Below are 18,635 nucleotides of genomic sequence, written 5' to 3'. Positions count from 1 at the left end.
ATGAGAAGAGCAGTGCGAAGGCTGAAATGGACGCTGAGTGACACTTTAATGAGAACGCGCTGGATGGATTCGCTTGAGCATGTGGGACTCTTTTTTAGAAAAATGCTGTCCTTGTTTCCTGTCTGGAACATCTGTTATTTATTGGAAACAAGCAGTCACACTAAAGCCTGCTTTAGTTATTTAGGGCCCACAGGTACCGAATGTAGTGGAGGTCAAAGGTCAACCCTTGTGAAATCAAATGCATATTTCTACTCAAAGACACCCCTGTTTCCAGTAAGGAAGAAAGCGTTTTCATGGACAACCGACAGAGACCTGATCAGCATTAGTCCATCGGAACAGTATCTTCCCCCTAAAGCAACAAACAGATGTTTTGTGAAAGTAATGAACACAATGCTATCTCATCATTTTCCTTTTGCACATGTGTGATTCTATTTCAAAGGGCAGTGTTGGTGTCAACAAGCTCGGCACCCTCTCAGAGGCCCCAGTAAATCCGGATTCTGTTAAAACTCCCCATTAAATTAGTTTCCTTTCCTGTATTGATGTAATACCTTTTGAAACAGGAAATTTAGGTAGGGAAAAAAAAGAGATCATAATTGAGACATATTGAAAAAAAAAAGAGATCATAATTGTGAATATCGAAATGACTGTTGTATTGAATCTGCTATTAATGATTCCTTTTTTTATCCCAAGAAGTACTTAAAATACTGATAGTGTAGAGACGAGACAAGAGACATCACAATACTCTACAACACAGCATGTCTCATATTTTTGCTAGTATTGCGCAGACCTAAAATGAAGTAAAATGTAAATGAGTATAAAATAGATGGCCTAGGGGCATCCAAAAATATGCATTTCCCCTATTGAGCCTTCTTACACAGATTCTGTGCATGGTCAGGGAGGACGAAGAGCAGATCTTGCTAGTTGCACCCCTCTGGCCCACTCAGTGGGTTTCCAAACTGACACTCCTCACGACAACCCATCTCTCTCAAATTCTCCTAACAAAGGACATGCTTTCTCAGGGACAGGGCACCATCTGGCACACGTGTCCAGATCTCTGGAACCTCCATCTCTGGTCCGTAGGTTGGAAGTGGAATACTTATGCCGAGTTCAGACTGCATGATTTTAGCCCTGATTTTGACTCACCGACAGGTTTTGAGAAATCGCCGACAAAAGCCTGAAATCACAGGAAAATCAGTGCTCGTTCATGTGAGTGAAAATCACACAGTATGACATATCAAGGACGCGATACAAGAGAATCGCAGATGAGTTGCAGACGCCTGTGAGATATTTGGCATGCTAAATATCTGGACCTGTCCGCGATTCAAATCCTGTCATGTGAAATGTTTTCTGATGGAAAATAACATTGGTAGACACCTACAGCCAATAAGAGAGCAGCATCCACTAGTATGGGTACCTGCAGCAAGCGGGAGGATGGGGGAGAAGTCAAAAGCACTCATTTTCAGTTTATTTAGACCCAAGAAATGGAGGAAAAACTAATGGAAATTTGGCAGGAGCACTGTGTGCGTTTGATGTGTCATCTGAGCAACATCACAACCGGGTCGAAAAGTAAAAAAAGGTAAGGAGAAAATGCTAAATCTGTTCAAAAGCCAGGTGAGCAAAATAAGTACATTTTTTAAAGCTAAAACCTTCTTTTTCCAGTAGTTAATAACAAAAGATATATTCCGTGACCTCATTTTTTTCTGTCACTTCTTGCGTTTGTTTGGTTGTAAGACATAGTTTGGACAAAGCTGTTGGTGATTCTTCCTATTTTAAGGTAATGCAATGTGAAACCTGTCGCTGATACATCCTACAGTGTAAACACAGCACAGACAGAATGCTAGCCCAGATAGTCATGCAGTGTGAAAACATCTGTGACACGACTACTTTGAAAATCATGCAGTCTGAACTGCATTTGGGCCCCTTACGCCAGTGGTGGTTAACACCACCACTCAAGCAAGAAGCCTCTCTACAAGGTGCACCTACACATTGAATTGGAATCCATTGGTTGATTGGTGTGCTTCTCATTGAGAAGATCCTAAAACTTGCCCAATCAGTGTTGTGCTATCCTTCCTTTACGATAGTTTTAAGTGGAGGCATAGCTACACAGCTGCCATCTCCACTTATCATGATGTGGTGGATATAAGGGTGCATAGGAATCATGACTTGGTCGTCCAGTTCCTCAAGAGGTGCTAGGAGACCAAATCTGCCTCACCCACCACTTACAGTATGCACTCTTGGGATCTCTCTGTGGTCCTGACGGGACTGCAGACAGTTCTGTTTGAACCATTCAAATGGCTATCTTTGAAAATCCAATCACTCAAGGCAGCTCTACTAGTTAGACTAGCATTAATGAAAAGGATTTCATCATGTCCTGTTTGAGCATTGCACATTTAAGTGGACCGAACGTAAGAACATCTGAACAGCTCTTTATCTGTTTTAGTGGTTGGCAGAATGGAAATGCTGTATCCAAACAGAGGTTGGCCCACTGTATTATGGATGCCATCGCAATGTGTATCAGACACAAAATGAGCAGTCCTCAAGGAGTGAGATCGTACTCAACAAAAGTGTTGCTTTCCCTTGACTGTTAGCACATGGCACCTCTCTAACAAACATCTGTAGAGCTGCAGGCTGGGCAACATATCACAATTGGGAGATTCTATAGTCTTCCTATAGTTCTCCCTAACCTGGAGATGCATGCACTTATTTCACTCTGCCTGTAAGATCCTCTCTGGTCAAACCTAGAGAGTCCCTTCAACACACGACTTGTCACTAGAGTCAGATGCTTGGTTCATAATGTTGTCTGGTATGGCCACCTGGTTCACCAGATTTCCTGGACTTTGAAATCTGGCCCATAGCCCATATATGCGTATTGTAACAGGGTTTTCCCATTTGGGTAGCAATTGGCCTCCAAGTGGCTTCCACAGTGTCCTTCCCCGTCGCGACTGGAATGATTTCCCAATGTACTACTGTATCACTAAAATCCCTAGTCTCATCTAAGCTCTCCAAAAATCATTTACGACCCCCCTAAATTAAAAAATTCTAGACAAAGGGCACATGCATTTTAAGACATGCTCTCTCTGGAACATCTACACATAACCCATCTAATAACCCCACCCCTCAGAGTGACATCACTCTATTGAGGGCATGTGCCAGAGAGTGATAGTCTGAGTGTGCCTATTAAAGACTGCAGCCAGACATTATTGAAAATACAGATATTCTCATAATTAGGGCCTGCGCTCCTCAAATTGTGTAGAGTGGCCCCTCATTATTCGTGGGAGTTACATTCTGAAAAAATAACCCGCCATAGGCGAAATCTACAAAATAGTCAGCTTTATTTTTTGCAATTATTATAGATGATTTAAAGGATGTAAAACTCCTCACTACGCAGTTTCTACACTTTTCACAGACAGGCATTAACATTTTCACACTTTTCTCTCTTGTTTAAACGCTCTCAAAGTTCAAACCTTTATAGAAAAAAAGTTCAGTATTATAGAATAAAACCAAAGATCAAAACCATTTGATCTACATTTATTTATTCCATAATGGCGCCCTACAGCCGCGTAACTTCTACCTTTCTTTAGCATCTCCAGAAGTGCAACTTTTTTGTGCGATGGTTAGCATCTCATTCTGCCTTTTGGGTACTGCCACAGGTGCCTTTGACGGTGCAAAATGTTTTGTCGACATTGTGGGGAAAAAACTTGCAAACATACAATACAGCACTTCAGAGTCACACTGCTAGCGATCGAAGATTTATGTAAATTTGGCAGGCTGAACGCATTCTGTACTGTACAGGAGACAAAGCACGGACAGGATGCAAAACACAATGCACTGTAGAAAAAGCATGTAATATTGCACCAAAAAAATCAGCGAAACTACAAGGTGTGAACCATGTTATAGCGAGGGACCACTGTCTAACTGCACACTTTAGCAACTGGAATGATTTTCCAATGTACTATTGTATCACTAATATCCCTAGCCTCATCTAAGCTATGCAAAAAATATTTACGATCCCCCTGAATTATAAAATTCTGAGAAAGGTCTGGCTTTAGACAAAGAGCACATGCACTGTAAGACATGCACTTTCAGAAATGTCTACACGTAACCCCTCCCCTCACGGTCATCACTTGCTTTACTGAGTGCATGTGCCAGAGAGTGCATGTCTGAACATGCATTTCAAAGTCTGCAGCAAGACACATTATAAAAAATACAGATATTCTCATAATTAGGGCCAGGTTGTACATTGGGCCAATTGTGTACATTGGTCCCTCGTTATTTGCAGGAGTTACGTCCTAACAATTACCCGCAATAGGTGAAATCCATGAAGTACAGTATTATTTATAAGTATTTTTAGAATGAAACCAAAGATCAAAACAATTTCATTTATTTATTCTGTAATTTCGCCCTACAGCCGTGTAACTTTTACCATCCTTTAGCACAGGGGTGCCCAAACTTTTTCGTATGAAGGGCCAAAAAATGGATTTAAACATTGAAAGCCGTGCACCGAAGATAAATATAACAAACTATTTTACATTAAAGTTGCCATGGGTAAATTCCTTTAGTGAAATTAAAAATAAATAGAAACATTAATTTAAATCATATTAGCTAATGAAGTATAACTTTATATAATTGCAGTATAATCACATTAATATCACAGTGGAATTCAATGCCGACTATACTTGTCAAGTAGAAGCTACCTTTGGCTTTATTCGCACAACAAAGTCTCTGCATTGTCCTCTATGCGTCGTATGTACATTTGATACTTAATCTGATTCATTTACACCAGCGCTTCCTAACTTGGGGGTCCAGGCCCAGAAGGGGGCCTAAGCGAGTTATATTGGGGGTCGCTTCATATTAAAAAAAAAAAAAATGCAGTGTACAATTAGGAGAACGATCATGTTTCTCTAGTTCATTCTATTCCCTGGCTGACCAAAAAATATACAGATTTGTAATTCAACCTCCACAAAAAAGACAGAATCTCACGGATTAGCTTTCAGCAACTAATAGTAATGATTCAAGCATACTGGACCTAGGTGAAGAAGCTCCAAACATTTTAGGTTGCATCACTAGCAACACTGGAAACACGGAAAACCAAGATAATTACCTGAACTATGTTTTTATTCCATTTTCTCAAAACAAAGAGCCCCTGACCCAGCCATGTGTATTACCTGCAGCATAGTTCTTGCTAACGAAAGCATGAGGCTGTCCAAATTAATAAGACATTTGCAGACGACTCATCCCCAATATTGCGACAAGCTCAGAGCATTATTTGAACGCAAGGCAAAAGAATTGATACACACCTAAAATAAGATGAGGGACGTCACAGTTATGTACTGACAAGAAACTTAAAAAAAATTGGCAACTAATATAGGACCAATTTAAAGGCCTAAGGCTTACGTTTTTTAAGTTACAAATGGCCTACTGATGTTTTGCTTTCATATTTTACATTAGGCTATTATTTGTGCATAAACATATTTAGAAATAGTAATTAACATACAGTTAGTTTGAAAACAATGCTTTTTGTCATCCTTATTGCAAACTTATATAAGCGATATTATCATTAAATATTAAAAGGGGCCTTACAATATTTTCCGGGGGAAAAAGGGGTCTCAGGCAAAAAAGGTTAGGAACCACTGTTTTACACCATTTAAATTTAAACATTTAATTTCCGATAGCTTTTTGTAGCATAAAAATAAAACAAACAAATAAAAGATTACATTAAATTTGACATGACAATCTCTAAACCAGGGCTATTCATTTAGTTTGGCATGGGGGCCGGTTCATGAAAAGCATCCCAAACAAAGAGCTGGAGTGATTTGACTTGCTATATGAGTGATAACAAAACTGCATACAAGAACCCATATGCAAGATTTGTGCTCATAAAGACACCCACGTTGGCTTTTTCTACATTCAAATTTGAATATATTGTAGTTTAAAACAACTGCACTGTCTAATTGACTTTTTGTTTTGTTTACAAACATTAAAAATGTTGTATTTTGCACAACAAAAGCGGTGAATTAGGAAGTAGGCTTCTTCTACATTCAGACAAATTCATATGTTATGTTTTGAAAAGCATAACAATTAGTGATGCAACATTGTAGATTTTGGTTGTACTATATATACTGAAGAATAATAATGATTTCACTGTTATCACGTCTAATGTGATTTAGAACAACAAGCTTTATATTTGGGAAGTAGCTATTTAGATTAACTGTTGTTATCATCTGGGTTCATGCGTATATAATCATTTTAATAATAATTCGTCTAACATATATTTTGTTTACATTGCACTAAAGGCACGCACAGCTCTTACCGTGAGATGTTTTCTACTGAGTGCGCCCGGACAGAGGCAAGCGCGTTGCTCCGCTTGTGCGCGCATATTGTCATTCTTACATTGGAAATAACAAACTTGCAAGCGGAAAAGACGTGATATGGGAACAGCCATTGCTATAGTTAATCCGGTGTGCGTGCGTATTAGCCTTGGTGTAGATACTTGAAACTTTAAACTAGCGCACAGTTGGCAACTTGTCATAACTGTTCCGTGCAACAGAAATGCAGCTTAGAGAAGCCTTTAAAATTAATTAACTGTGATGAAATAAAGCGTAGTTAATAGTGAAATCAGCCAATCGTTGCATCCCTATTAATGATTACAGTGCATTGTACAAAAGGCATTTTCTACAAAACATATCCAAATGTTTTTGGCTTTCCGCACCACTCGCTTATGGTGACTCACGCTCTGCGCAGCCTCTGCAGCTCATACTGAATTAAACAGATGCATGTCACTTTATAGCTATAGCGGTCGTTTTTCGACTGAACTAAATATATTTTTATGCCTTGGTCACACTATTTGGACGGTCAGAACGAATTGCCTCGGGGGCCGGGTTCGGCCCGCGAGCTGCCAATTGAATAGCCCTGCTCTAAACCATTCTCAGAAGGGATGGCGGAACAATTTAAAAGTGACCACGGGCCCTAGTTTGGGCATCTCTGCTTAAGCATGTTCAGACGTTTAACTTTTTGTGTGATGGTTAGCATATTCCTCTGCCTTTTGGCATGTCAAATTGCATTAAAAAAAACCTGCGAAACTGCAAGGTCTGAACCACGTTATAGCGAGAGACAACAGTCAAATTGCAAGAAAAAACAAACTGAGAAAAGTGAACCACGTTACAGAGAGGGACTATTGCATTGCTCAATTATTTAACTCCTACAAAAAGCAAGTCTTAAATGATGTGTTTGAAATGGCTGCAATTGTTGGGGGCACCATAGTAAACAGATTTCAAAACAGTTTTTTTGTGTAAAAATAAAAATAACTTTTGATTAAAAAAGAACATTCAATCCCAAAATTGAAATGGAAATGTGTGATCATTCCAAAACTGCTCTTGTTCTTGTGATGAGTTCAATCAACAAGAGTACTTGAAATGACAGTGATGCAACACAAACACCCTAACACTGTCAACTGCTGCTGTAATTTTATTGTCTCAAAGAACGCTTCAGCAACTGTTCGATTAGGAAGCAACCAACTGATGATGATGGAAAATGACAATAGAGGTGAATCGGTCATATGACTGTCCCCGGACATGTCCCTTTTATCACTGGCTGTGTCATTGCGAAACATCTGGGGGAGATTAGGAGCATGTAAATGTGCCCTTGGTACAGAGACAATCTGCTGCAGCATCTGAGCGTGGAAAGCCTAGGGATAATGCAAACCCTGTCAGCTGAATCCATAAAGAGCCTTTCTTTTTTCTCATGGTAATGGAATCTGGTTACAGAACACACCATTGTTAATCGGCATAAAAGATCTGGACGCAGTAAGGGTTATCTAATACAAATATGAGAACGCTTTTTACCACATTAACCCATTTAAGTTGTCAGAAATCACTTTCAATAGAGCTGGACAATGAGTGCAGATGCACAGCAATGAATCATCCCTTTTCAAAAGGCGATGACTTCCTTTTCAAGTAAAACGAGACCACCTATTTGTTTGTCTGGATGACTTCAGCTTAGCCACAACTATTGAGATGTTTTTAGAGCTGTGCTTTCAACAAAAAAAGTACATGCTATGTATTTTCTGGCTGCTATGGTAAGGAAAGCTCTGAGTCATGGTATAAAGTGGATACTGTCCCACATTACCCACCCTCCCTCCCTGCAAGCTCAGATTGGCAGCGCAATTACCTCTGACAGGCTTGTACCGTGGGTCTTCTAGATTTCAGCTCAATCACATTCAGAGCTCACATACCGGCTGAACAAAGGGAAAGATCAAAGCCTGCTGCTTTCTGCTGAGCTGAAGTTATATTTTATATATTCATTACAAAAAAAGTCCACATGATAATTAAAAAAAATGTACACATACAATCATCGGCCAATTTATTAGGTACACCTTACCATAACCGGGTTGGACCCCCTTTTGCCTAAGTTAGCACTGTTGCCTCACAGCAAGAAGGTCGCTGGTTCGATTTCTGTGTGGAGTTTGCATGTTCTCTCAGTGTTTGTGTGGATTTCCTCTAGGTGCTTGGGTTTGCTCGCAAATCCACAGATATGCACTTTAAGTGAATTGGACGGACTAAATCGGCGAACACATGTGTGTGAATGAGATATGTATGGGTTGCAGCTAGAAGGGCATCTGCCACATAAAATATATGCCAGAGTTATAGGCGATGCATTCCACTGTCTTGACCTCTAATAAATCAGGGACTAAGCCAAATGATCAGTGAGTAAGTGAAACACTGTCATTTTGACAGAAAAGTCTTAGCAATAGTATACACTACCCGATACAAGTCTTATTGCCTATCCAAGATTCAGGAACAACAAATAACAACTTGACTTCTAGTTGATCATTCGGTATCAGAAGCGGCTAGATTACGCTTATTTTACCAAACTAAAATATGATCATGGCTTGATTTTTAATCATTTAATAAGGACAGTAAGATCTGACTTTACTTAGATAAAAGTCTTGGCATTTAACAGAAATAATGTACAGCATAGAATATAAAGTCATGGTGCAGTGAAAAAAGAATTAATATTGTGTCTGACTCCCATGAGGGCGATGCAGTGGTGCAGTAGGCAGTGCGGTTGCCTCACAGCAAGAAGGTCGCTGGTTCAAGCCTCAGCTGAGTCAGTGGGCGTTTCTGTGTGGAGTGTGCATGTTCTCCCTCCGTTCGCATGGGTTTCCTCCGGATGCTCTAATTTCCCCCACAGTCTACGACATGTGGTACGGGTGAATTGGGTAGGCTAAAATTGTCCGCAGCAGCACAAATGTCTTGATACTTTAGGTTGTTGATGTTGCCATCTCCTCTGCGAAGCTCTTGCACACCCTCATACTTAATGTAACCCCAAACCATGATTTTTTCATTTATTAAACTTGACTGATTTCTTGTGAGAATCTTGGGTCCATGCGGGTTCCAATAGGTCTTCTGCAGAATCTGTGAAGATTGGGATGCAGTTCAACAGATAATTCATGGGAAAAGTGTACCTTCTGCCACTTTACAAAATGATCAACTAGAATTCAAGTCTTTATTTGTTGCTCTTACAACTGGGATCAACAACAAGACTTTTGTCAGATATTGTAGACTGATGAACTTGTACATGGTTAGTCTTTAGACATACCAAAACATCATAGGCACAAGGCTTAATTTGTGCTGGAACAAGCCAAATCCGGATCCGGCACCTCTGAAATCTGATCCGTCACCTCATTTTACCAATCCAAATCCTCCACCGCTCTCATCCCCCGTTCGCAGTTCACTTACACTTTCTTGTGCGACTACACAACCCGTCTTCACTTTCATCCAGGACACCAAACCGCAATCCAACGCCCTGCTCTTAACCTTTGCTGCGACCCCCCCCCCCCCCCCCCCCCCCAAACAACTCCCGACTTTTGTGTGGGACACCGATAACATCCTCGTGTAACATGCCAGATCTGTTACTCTGATCTGTTCCGAGACACCTCGCAATTCACAAATTAAGCACTGCATAAGCAATAGGTCTAACATTTAAGTCAAACATTTAGATAGATGTAAACATGTGCTATGTGCTTTTCTATCAGTAACAAAATGAACAATGAAAATGAAGACAGCAAAGAAAAAAACTGCAGTTAAAAAAGGCAATGATTATAGAAATGTAGATAACGTTTGCACAATTACTGCAATTCACTGAAATCATGTGAACAAATGAGGTATTTCATATGTTACATCACTATGACTATGGTTTTAATGAACCCACTATAAAATGCCTTGAGTTATTTAATTAATCATCAGTCTAAATGCTTCCATAAAATACCTAAGAAATCTTGGAATGTCTTTTTAAGATCGTAGCTGTTCACACATCAGCTATAAAATGTGAATAATACATAAAATAAATTTGTACAAACAGTCTAGTTAACAGATTCTATATAATATTTTCAGTCCTAATGATATGTGGACTTTCCCTTTCAGCATCTTCATCAAGCATAATTCTGAAATGGTTCCATGAGTTTGCTTTAGATAGACTTGAAATGATGCAGAATTATACGTCCACCAGCACAACTGATGTTCACGTGCTGGATTATTTATCCAATTTTTTTTCATTTGACATTCTCCTCAGCCTATAGAGAGACAATGTATGCTTTTTACTTTAGTGAGTAATAAATGATTCGCTAAAATATAATGTTTGTGTTTTCCACATCTTTATAAAAGATGAATATCATTTGTCTGGTTATTCTGATGGTTTGCTTCCTTAATAGTAATTAATGGTACTAATGTGCAACGAGAATGCAAGTGAGCACTTCAGTAAAAATTTCCTTTTAGTTTAAAACCAGAGGGATTTGATTTCATTTCACACATCTGTGATCTTTAGCCTCCTTCCCTGACACATCCTCCGGTCGAAAGACTAACAAATCCGCATGAGCAGAACTCTACCCAAACAGTTGAGCTCTTTCAATATCCTGAAGGAAAAAAAGCTCCTCACGTTGCTCTGTAAGTGAGCCCTGCATAGCCTCAGCGTGAGACATACCTTACACAAAACCACATTCAATTTCAGGGCCATTTACACAAACTCGCACACACGTGTATATATGGTTTACAAGGCATACTTTTTGTTTTATACAGTAAAAACCACTTATTTATATGGCATTACCCCACCCACACCAAAACAAAAGCCTCACAGAAAATCTGTGGCAAAATTTGAACTTCAAAGCCCTCAATAAGTATAATTTCGAAGCATTCTGAATTATAAGGACAAATGTGTGTCCTTGTAAATGATCTAAATAAGAGTACAACCAGGTCATCCATGTCAATATGCAACTTAGTGTCCTCGTAAACCAACTGAGCAAGTACATACACGCGCGCTTGCATGCATATATAGTTTACAAGGACTCTCCATTGGCATAACTTTTGTTTTATACAGTGAAACCCACTTATTTATATGGCAATACCTCACCCACACACAAAAAACAAAGTCTCACCAGAAATCTGATGCAAACTTTGAATTTCAAAGTCCTCAATAAGTATAATTTCTAAGTGTTTTGAATTACGCAAACAAATGTATGTCCTTGTAAACCATCTAAATCAGGGGTCTCAAACTCAATTTACCTGGGGGCCGCAGAAGTCTGGGTGAGGCTGGGCCGCAAAAGGGATTTCACAAAAAAAAGTCCTCAAATGTCATTATTAACAGTTTTAATTCTTTCTTCTGAACATGAAGTGTCCTGAACCTTAATAGAACATTGAGTGAAGATTATGAACAGTTCTTCTGAACATGGCATCTTTTGCCTACTTCTTGCTGCCAGAGACTTGACAGCGCTTCTTCTCACAAATCTGAACCACATTTGGCTTTAGAGCGGAAGCAGTTGAGACCCTCAGTATGGCTTGAAGATGATCATCAAGTCTAGACCTGTACTTTGACTTATTGAAGTCCTAGGGAAAAAAGTGGGGGAACTCACTCAAAACTTCCATTCCCTCACCTAAAAAAAGGCATATATATATGTATAAATAAAACACCCCCACCCCACTCCAGTCACATCAGTCTGTACCAGTCTGTATCTACCTATAATATCAATATATATAAGATGCAGGGCAGGCACGTGCACACATAGGGCTCAACCTGTGCAGAGCACATGCCCTTTTTAGTCTTGCATAGAAAGCGCCCTTCCAAAATGATCAAAAGTGCCCCCGCGATGCGACACACCCTCGGTCCCGCCCTTCAGTAGGCACGCGATAACACCGCTCTTGAGTACGCGCGCGACAACACAGCTGATCAGAACGCGCGCGACAACGCGCATTGAGTGACAAGCGCGCTGTGTACGGATAGAATCAGCGGAGCGGGGAGCGCTCTCTCTCCCCGCTCTGCTGATTCTGTCAGAGTACAGCGGTCGGCGCGGGCTACAAAATATTGCACTGAGGGCCGCAAATGGCCCACGGGCCGCGAGTTTGAGACCCCTGATCTAAATAGAGTACAACCAGTCCATACACATGTCATTATGCAATTTGGTGTCCTCATCAACCACATGAGCAAGTACACATACGAGTGTTCGCATTAATATTTAGTTTACAAGGACTCTCCATTGGCATCATTTTTGTTTTATACAGTAAAAAACACTTATTTATATGCCATTATCTCACCCCTACCCCTAAACCAAGTCTTACAGAAATTATGTGCCAACATTTCAAAGTCCCCAATACGTATAATTTCTAAGCGTTTTGAATTGTGAGGACAAATGCTTGTCCTTGTAAACCATCTAAATAGAGTGCAACTAGGTCATCCCCATGTCATTTTACAACTTTGTCTCCCCGTAAACCACATGAGCAAGTACACACATGCGTGCTTGCATGCATATATACAGTATAGTTTACTGCACCCACACAATAATCTAAAGTCTCACAGGAAATCTGAGGCAAAATTTAAATTTTAAAGTCCTCATTAAGTATAATTTCTAAGCGTTTTGAATTATGAGGACAAATGTGTGTCCTTAAATAAGAGTACAACCAGGTCATACAAGTCAATACGCAACCCAGTGTCCTTGTAAACCACATGAGCAAGTACACATGCACACATACTTATGGTTTACAAGGACCTCTCCATTGGTGTAATTTTTGTTTTATTCAGTAAAACTCACTAATTTATATGGCATTACTCCACACCTACATTTAACCCAAGCCTCACGGGAAATCTATATAAGTATAATTTCAAAGCATTTTGAATTATAAGGACAAATGTGTGTCTTTGTAAATGTATACAGTAAAACTATTTAATGGTTATGAGCAAGTACGCACACATACATAGACACATACACACACACACACAAACGTGCACCTGATGTCCTCTTTCTTTTCAGACACTTGTGACCACTTTAAAGTCTGCTTAACATCTGTCTAGACATTATAAATAGCCAATTTGTGTGAGCAAGACAGAGAAGAGGGGTTTATGATATAGCTGTGCTCTATTTGCCGGACCAGTCTTACACAGGCTACATTCACAAACTGAGTGTTTGGCAACTGTATTTTTCAGATATGAAAGCTGTACATATAACAGCTTACAGGAGCAGCTCAAATGCAAATGAATAACCAAAGTGAGGTTGAGTTTATCTTCCTGTATAACTACAGTATATTGATTGTTAGAGATGTATTTACAATAAAAATGTTGTTGACAGTAAAATAGTTTTCATGTTGTAGACAGATCAATGGCTGACATGTGTGTTGTTTTATGCTGAGCCCCTAAAGTAGTTTATTTTAAAAACAGCATTTCTGTGGAACTGCTTGATAGATTGAAATTGTTTTAGATTGATAAATCTTCATACCTGACTAAGTGTCCAGTTATTCTTCTGCTTTGACAGACTTTGTTCTATAAAGCACTATAGGATAAAGGTGACAAGATTTGAGTTTACAAAGGAATTTGATGATCCAACATTGCAATGTACAGCATTAAAAGGTTGCTCATTTAGAGATTTCATATTTGACAGTGTTAATTTTTTATTTATATTTTAAACTAAAAAATTAAGGGGAAAAAAAGAAGCAGTTTGGTCATCCATTCACATGACATTAACATTTTAGTGGCCTGAAAATGCAAACTGGTTTAAAAAAAACATTTTAGACTGAACAAAAACAATATCATTTATCCTCTGCTTTTACAAATCTGTGAGAACAGGGATCATCTTGATCATCAGTGCATTTTTGGCATGCAAACGTACAAAGTGAATATAAAATACGGTGACTTCCATAATGCTGAAAAGATTGATCTCAACATTGTTTGACTACATTCAAGAACAGACTGCAGCATTTGTGCTGCTCATGCAAAGTTTGAAAGAAAATATCCAGGAATGGTCACAAAATTGTCACTTTAGATGTTAATAGTGATTTTTGTTAGTCAGTGATTTTAGGTAAGCTACAGTATATAAGATTTTTACATATCACTTTTCTGTTTGGCCAACAAAAAAACTGAGCCTGGTTTCCCCCCAAAGTTTAGTCAAATTTAGTCATTTTTGGTTTCCTTGCCACTGTTGCCTGGGGTCATTGGAGCTAATCTTCAGTGAATCATCCTTTAACAGTGACATTCATAATAACTGAAGCAAATCGGTTCTCTTACTAGAACTACTTCAGCATTCTACCACTAAACTGCTGCCTGCCTGAAATGTGGAATACGTTACACAAACTGAAATATTGTTTTAAATATTAATCCTTTTCATCCTATGTAATGATGCTTTGATTACAATCTACATTGTGTAAAGCATCATAGAAATAAAGGTGACATTAATTATAGTCCTATTAATTTTAGAAAACGGTCATTCAATAACCAAAATCCATGTGTTAACAACCATATCCTATTAAGCACTCTAAATATAGCACATTTTGCTACTATGAGAAAAAACTGGGGCAGTTGAAGGTTCAATATTTATGTTCATATTTATCAGAGAGTGAACGAAACCACACTCTCTCCAACTTCGATACCCAGCTTGGGTGCCCTTGAGTAAGGCACCCAACCACCAATTGCTCCCTGGGCGCTAGAAGGAATAGCTGCCCACTGCTCTGGTGTGTGTGTATACGCTCACTTCTCACTCGAATGGGTCAAAAAAAAAGGCGGATCAGATTAGAGTATGGGTATTTCGAGCAATAATACTTGACAATACTCCACTTCAAATACAGTTAAAAATTTATATATTTTCGAAAGCCTTTTAATCTTACCAAGGCTGCTTTTATTTGATCACAAATTAAGTACACATTGTGAAATACTCATATGATCGTTTAATTTACACTGTTGTTTAATATTTTGTCAAGATTTTGAACAAACAATGTTCAAAAGCACATAATTTTAAACAAAACTATTAAAGGAACATCTCACATAAACAAAAAATCTGGGCCACACTTTATATTGATGGTCCGTTTGTTGAGTTTAAGTTACATTGCTTCTACATGCAAACTAATTCTCATTAGATTATAAGTAGACTGTTAGGTTGGGGTTAGGGTTAATGTAAGTTGGGATGTACTTGCAAAGTTTCTTATAGTCAGTTAAATGTCTCTTGAAGGAGCAGCATTAGCAGATATTAAGCAGACAGTCAACTAACACTCAAATGGACCATCGAAATAAAGTGTTACCAAAATCTGTCATCATTTACTCATCCTTCACCTGTTTCTGAGCTTCTTTCTTCTCTTAAACACAAATATAAAGTTCTGTCATGAAATTCTATTTGCGTGTGCAGGCTGATAGGTCACCCTCCTCCACACTCGAGTATAGATCTGCTACAGGGTTACATGTATGACATGTTTGTGAATATACTGGTAGTAGCAAGTCTCTGTTTTTGCTCAGCGACAGGCATCAAAGCAACAGCAGCAGCAGCGTAGCAGATCCATGCCGTCAAGATCAAGCACATCAACATTGCCATATACATATTCATTACTTATTAAAAATCTTAGAGAGTTTTCATGACAGAAAAGAAGATATTTTGAAGAAAGCTGGAAGCTGTTGACTTCCATCGAATCTGTTTGTCCTACTATGGAGGTCAACAATTACATGTCTTCAGCTTTCTTCAAAAAATACTGTTTATATTTTTGGTGTTCAAAGAAAGAAAGAAACTCATAAAAGAATCCCAAGAAAGAGTATATAGTGAGAACATTTTCAGTTTTGGCTGAACTATCCCTTTAATTTTTATACAAAACAAACCATAACACAAAACAATTGAACAGTGTTGTAGATAAAACAAAAAAAAGGAAAAACACAGCAACCCCTGCCTGATTTAAAATTCCAATCACACATATACAGCACATTTGAAAGCACATTTAAGCCTGGATTTCAAGTTACTCCCAGTAAATACCAAGGCATCATACGCCGCCTGCAAATTACCCATCACCTGACTGTGCGTGTTTTGCTCGTCTAACCTGAAAAAGCAAACTGTCTACAGCAGGAACTCAAGGCTAGGCATTGACACGTGCTTGGATGTGAGAGTGACTACATTAGTATCTGCGAGTGTGTGTGCGTGCAGCTCTGGGACAAGAAGGTTAACATTTTCCAGTTGGCCGCTCGGGGGCATGTGCTGAACCCTGCACTTGCGGCCCCTGAATCTTTGAAGTGGGAGTGGGTGAAATGTTCATGAATCTCTGCATGTTGACTGAGCGATTCTTAATCAATGCAGTCTTACAATACACTTTAAAACTGGACATGATTTTAATGGTAAAATACTGTGAAAATGCTAGAGTAAAAATATGTTACATGGTTACTATGCAAGTTTTTAATGTATACGGTGAATAAACAAAACCAGCATTCACTGCATCACTTTTTAACATTCTCGTCCCAGTTCTTTTTTTGTACATTACAATGGTTCTTTTTACTTCTTTCTTCATCAGTTAAGTACATTAGAATTTAATGTAACATCTAATGCTGATAAAACTTTTTATTCCATTATTTTGGTGTCATGCGTGTTACCATGATTGTGTTTAGCTGTTGTGTAAATGACACAAAGGACTTTCTATATATTAGTTTCAAGTGTTGGTAACGGGTCAAAAGTAATGCATGTTACATAATAATATTACTTTTCTAAAGTAACTAACAATAGTAACGCTTTACTAAAATAAATAATATTATTTCAGTTACTTTTAGAAAAAAGTAACGAGAGTATTGCGGAATAAAAATGACTTTAGTCAGGTTGAATCACACACTCAATGAGAGAACCTGCTGCGAGGGAACAAACAGTCGGCTTGCACTCATCATCATCAGCAGGTCTCTTTTTTTCACAGCAGATGAGTCAGTGTACTGTTCTATTAAATGAATAACTCAGGATATTGGTTTATTTTGTATCAGTTCATGTTCTCCAGGCAAAACAGTTAATTGGACTAAATTTTAAAATAATGGTTATTGCTTTTATTGTTGAGGAGATGCAGCCACTGAGAAGCGACAACTGTTTTGTAAGATTTTTTTTTCTTTTGGGAAATGACTTACACATCTGTTAAGGCCACGTGAAGCAATAGGGTATGCGGAAGCATGCTAAAAACTTTTAATTTGTCAGTAACCTGGGTTAAGCGCTTCTGGTGAACTGTATACCATTACTCAAAATCGTTTAAGGTCTGTTTTCTTTAAAAATCAGAGATCTCCACTGGCTGAGTGATATCCAGTATAAAGTGGGTCTCACAATGTACAAGAAGCACTGCATTTAATTACATTTTTCCCAGCCATGTCTTTAAAATATGAACATTTATTTTACCCCAGTATATTTAATTGAACTTTTTTGCTAGCCTGCCGATTCTGACGGGCGAGTGCGAGTAAATGGCTTTTTGTCTTATTTTACGCTTAAGCAACTAAATGAATGCCAAAGTCTAGTTAACTGATTGTATTTTTTATTACATTACAACATCAATGCTATAAAAGGAATAGTATAAAATAGAAAAAAAATCACATTAACCGTTCACCAGAAGTTTATCAGAAGAAACGCTAGCTCCGTATATACCCTATTAATCTAATGTATTAAGCTCAAAGATTTATTTTGATTAGGGGATGTTTTTTATCATCTTACTGTTAATTTTGTTATTAAACATTTTAAAGGTTTAAAATCTGTTGTTGCCTTAATACAAACGATTTCATGTTTGTAGCCTACTCTTAACTAATAACACACAACATAGAAAAGTAGCAAACACATTACTTTACATGCTTTCATTAATCTGTTTATACAGCATGTATAGCTCTGGGCTCAGAAAGTTCTCAAAATCTAATTTGATCCTACATTTTTAAAGGAAAATGAAGGTGTAGGTTTTATAGGTGGTTGTTAAATGCAAAGCTTTGCTATAAAAAAGGTGAAAAATAACTCCCAAGTTGTGAAAGAGATCAAACCTCAGCCAGGAAAAGTAACACAAAAGTAACTCAAAAGTAATATAATGCATTACTTTCCATAAAAGTAGCGAAGTAAGGCAATTAGTTACTTTTGTGGGGGGAGAGATACTGTACTGCATTACTTTTAAACGTACCTTTCCCCAACATCTCTGCTTGTGGGTAAGCTGTTTAAGATCAGCTTTGGTTCATCATATGACTTTCTCATTACAACATGCTTTTGTTAGTGGTTTTATCTGTGTAACGAATATAAAGTGTATAGATGTTCGAAACTGTATAAATAAATTAATTACAGTAGTTTGCCAAAAAATAAAGTGTTTAATATTTTATTATTTTAACAGTACAATTCTGAAAACCACAGCTGCCTT

The 18,635-nt window shown here is 38.3% G+C and overlaps 1 protein-coding gene across 2 annotated transcripts in view; it reads right to left on the bottom strand.

Annotated features, from left to right (window-relative positions):
* rnls (renalase, FAD-dependent amine oxidase) overlaps positions 1 to 18,635 on the bottom strand; it is a 184,622-nt gene that overhangs the window by 111,633 nt on the left and 54,354 nt on the right.

Source organism: Danio rerio, chromosome 12 (genome assembly GCF_052040795.2).
Source record: "Danio rerio strain M-AB ecotype USA chromosome 12, GRCz13ab, whole genome shotgun sequence".
Classification (NCBI taxonomy): domain Eukaryota; kingdom Metazoa; phylum Chordata; class Actinopteri; order Cypriniformes; family Danionidae; genus Danio; species Danio rerio.
Note: the sequence above shows the minus strand (reverse complement) of the source record. Positions and strands in the feature narration are given on the sequence as shown.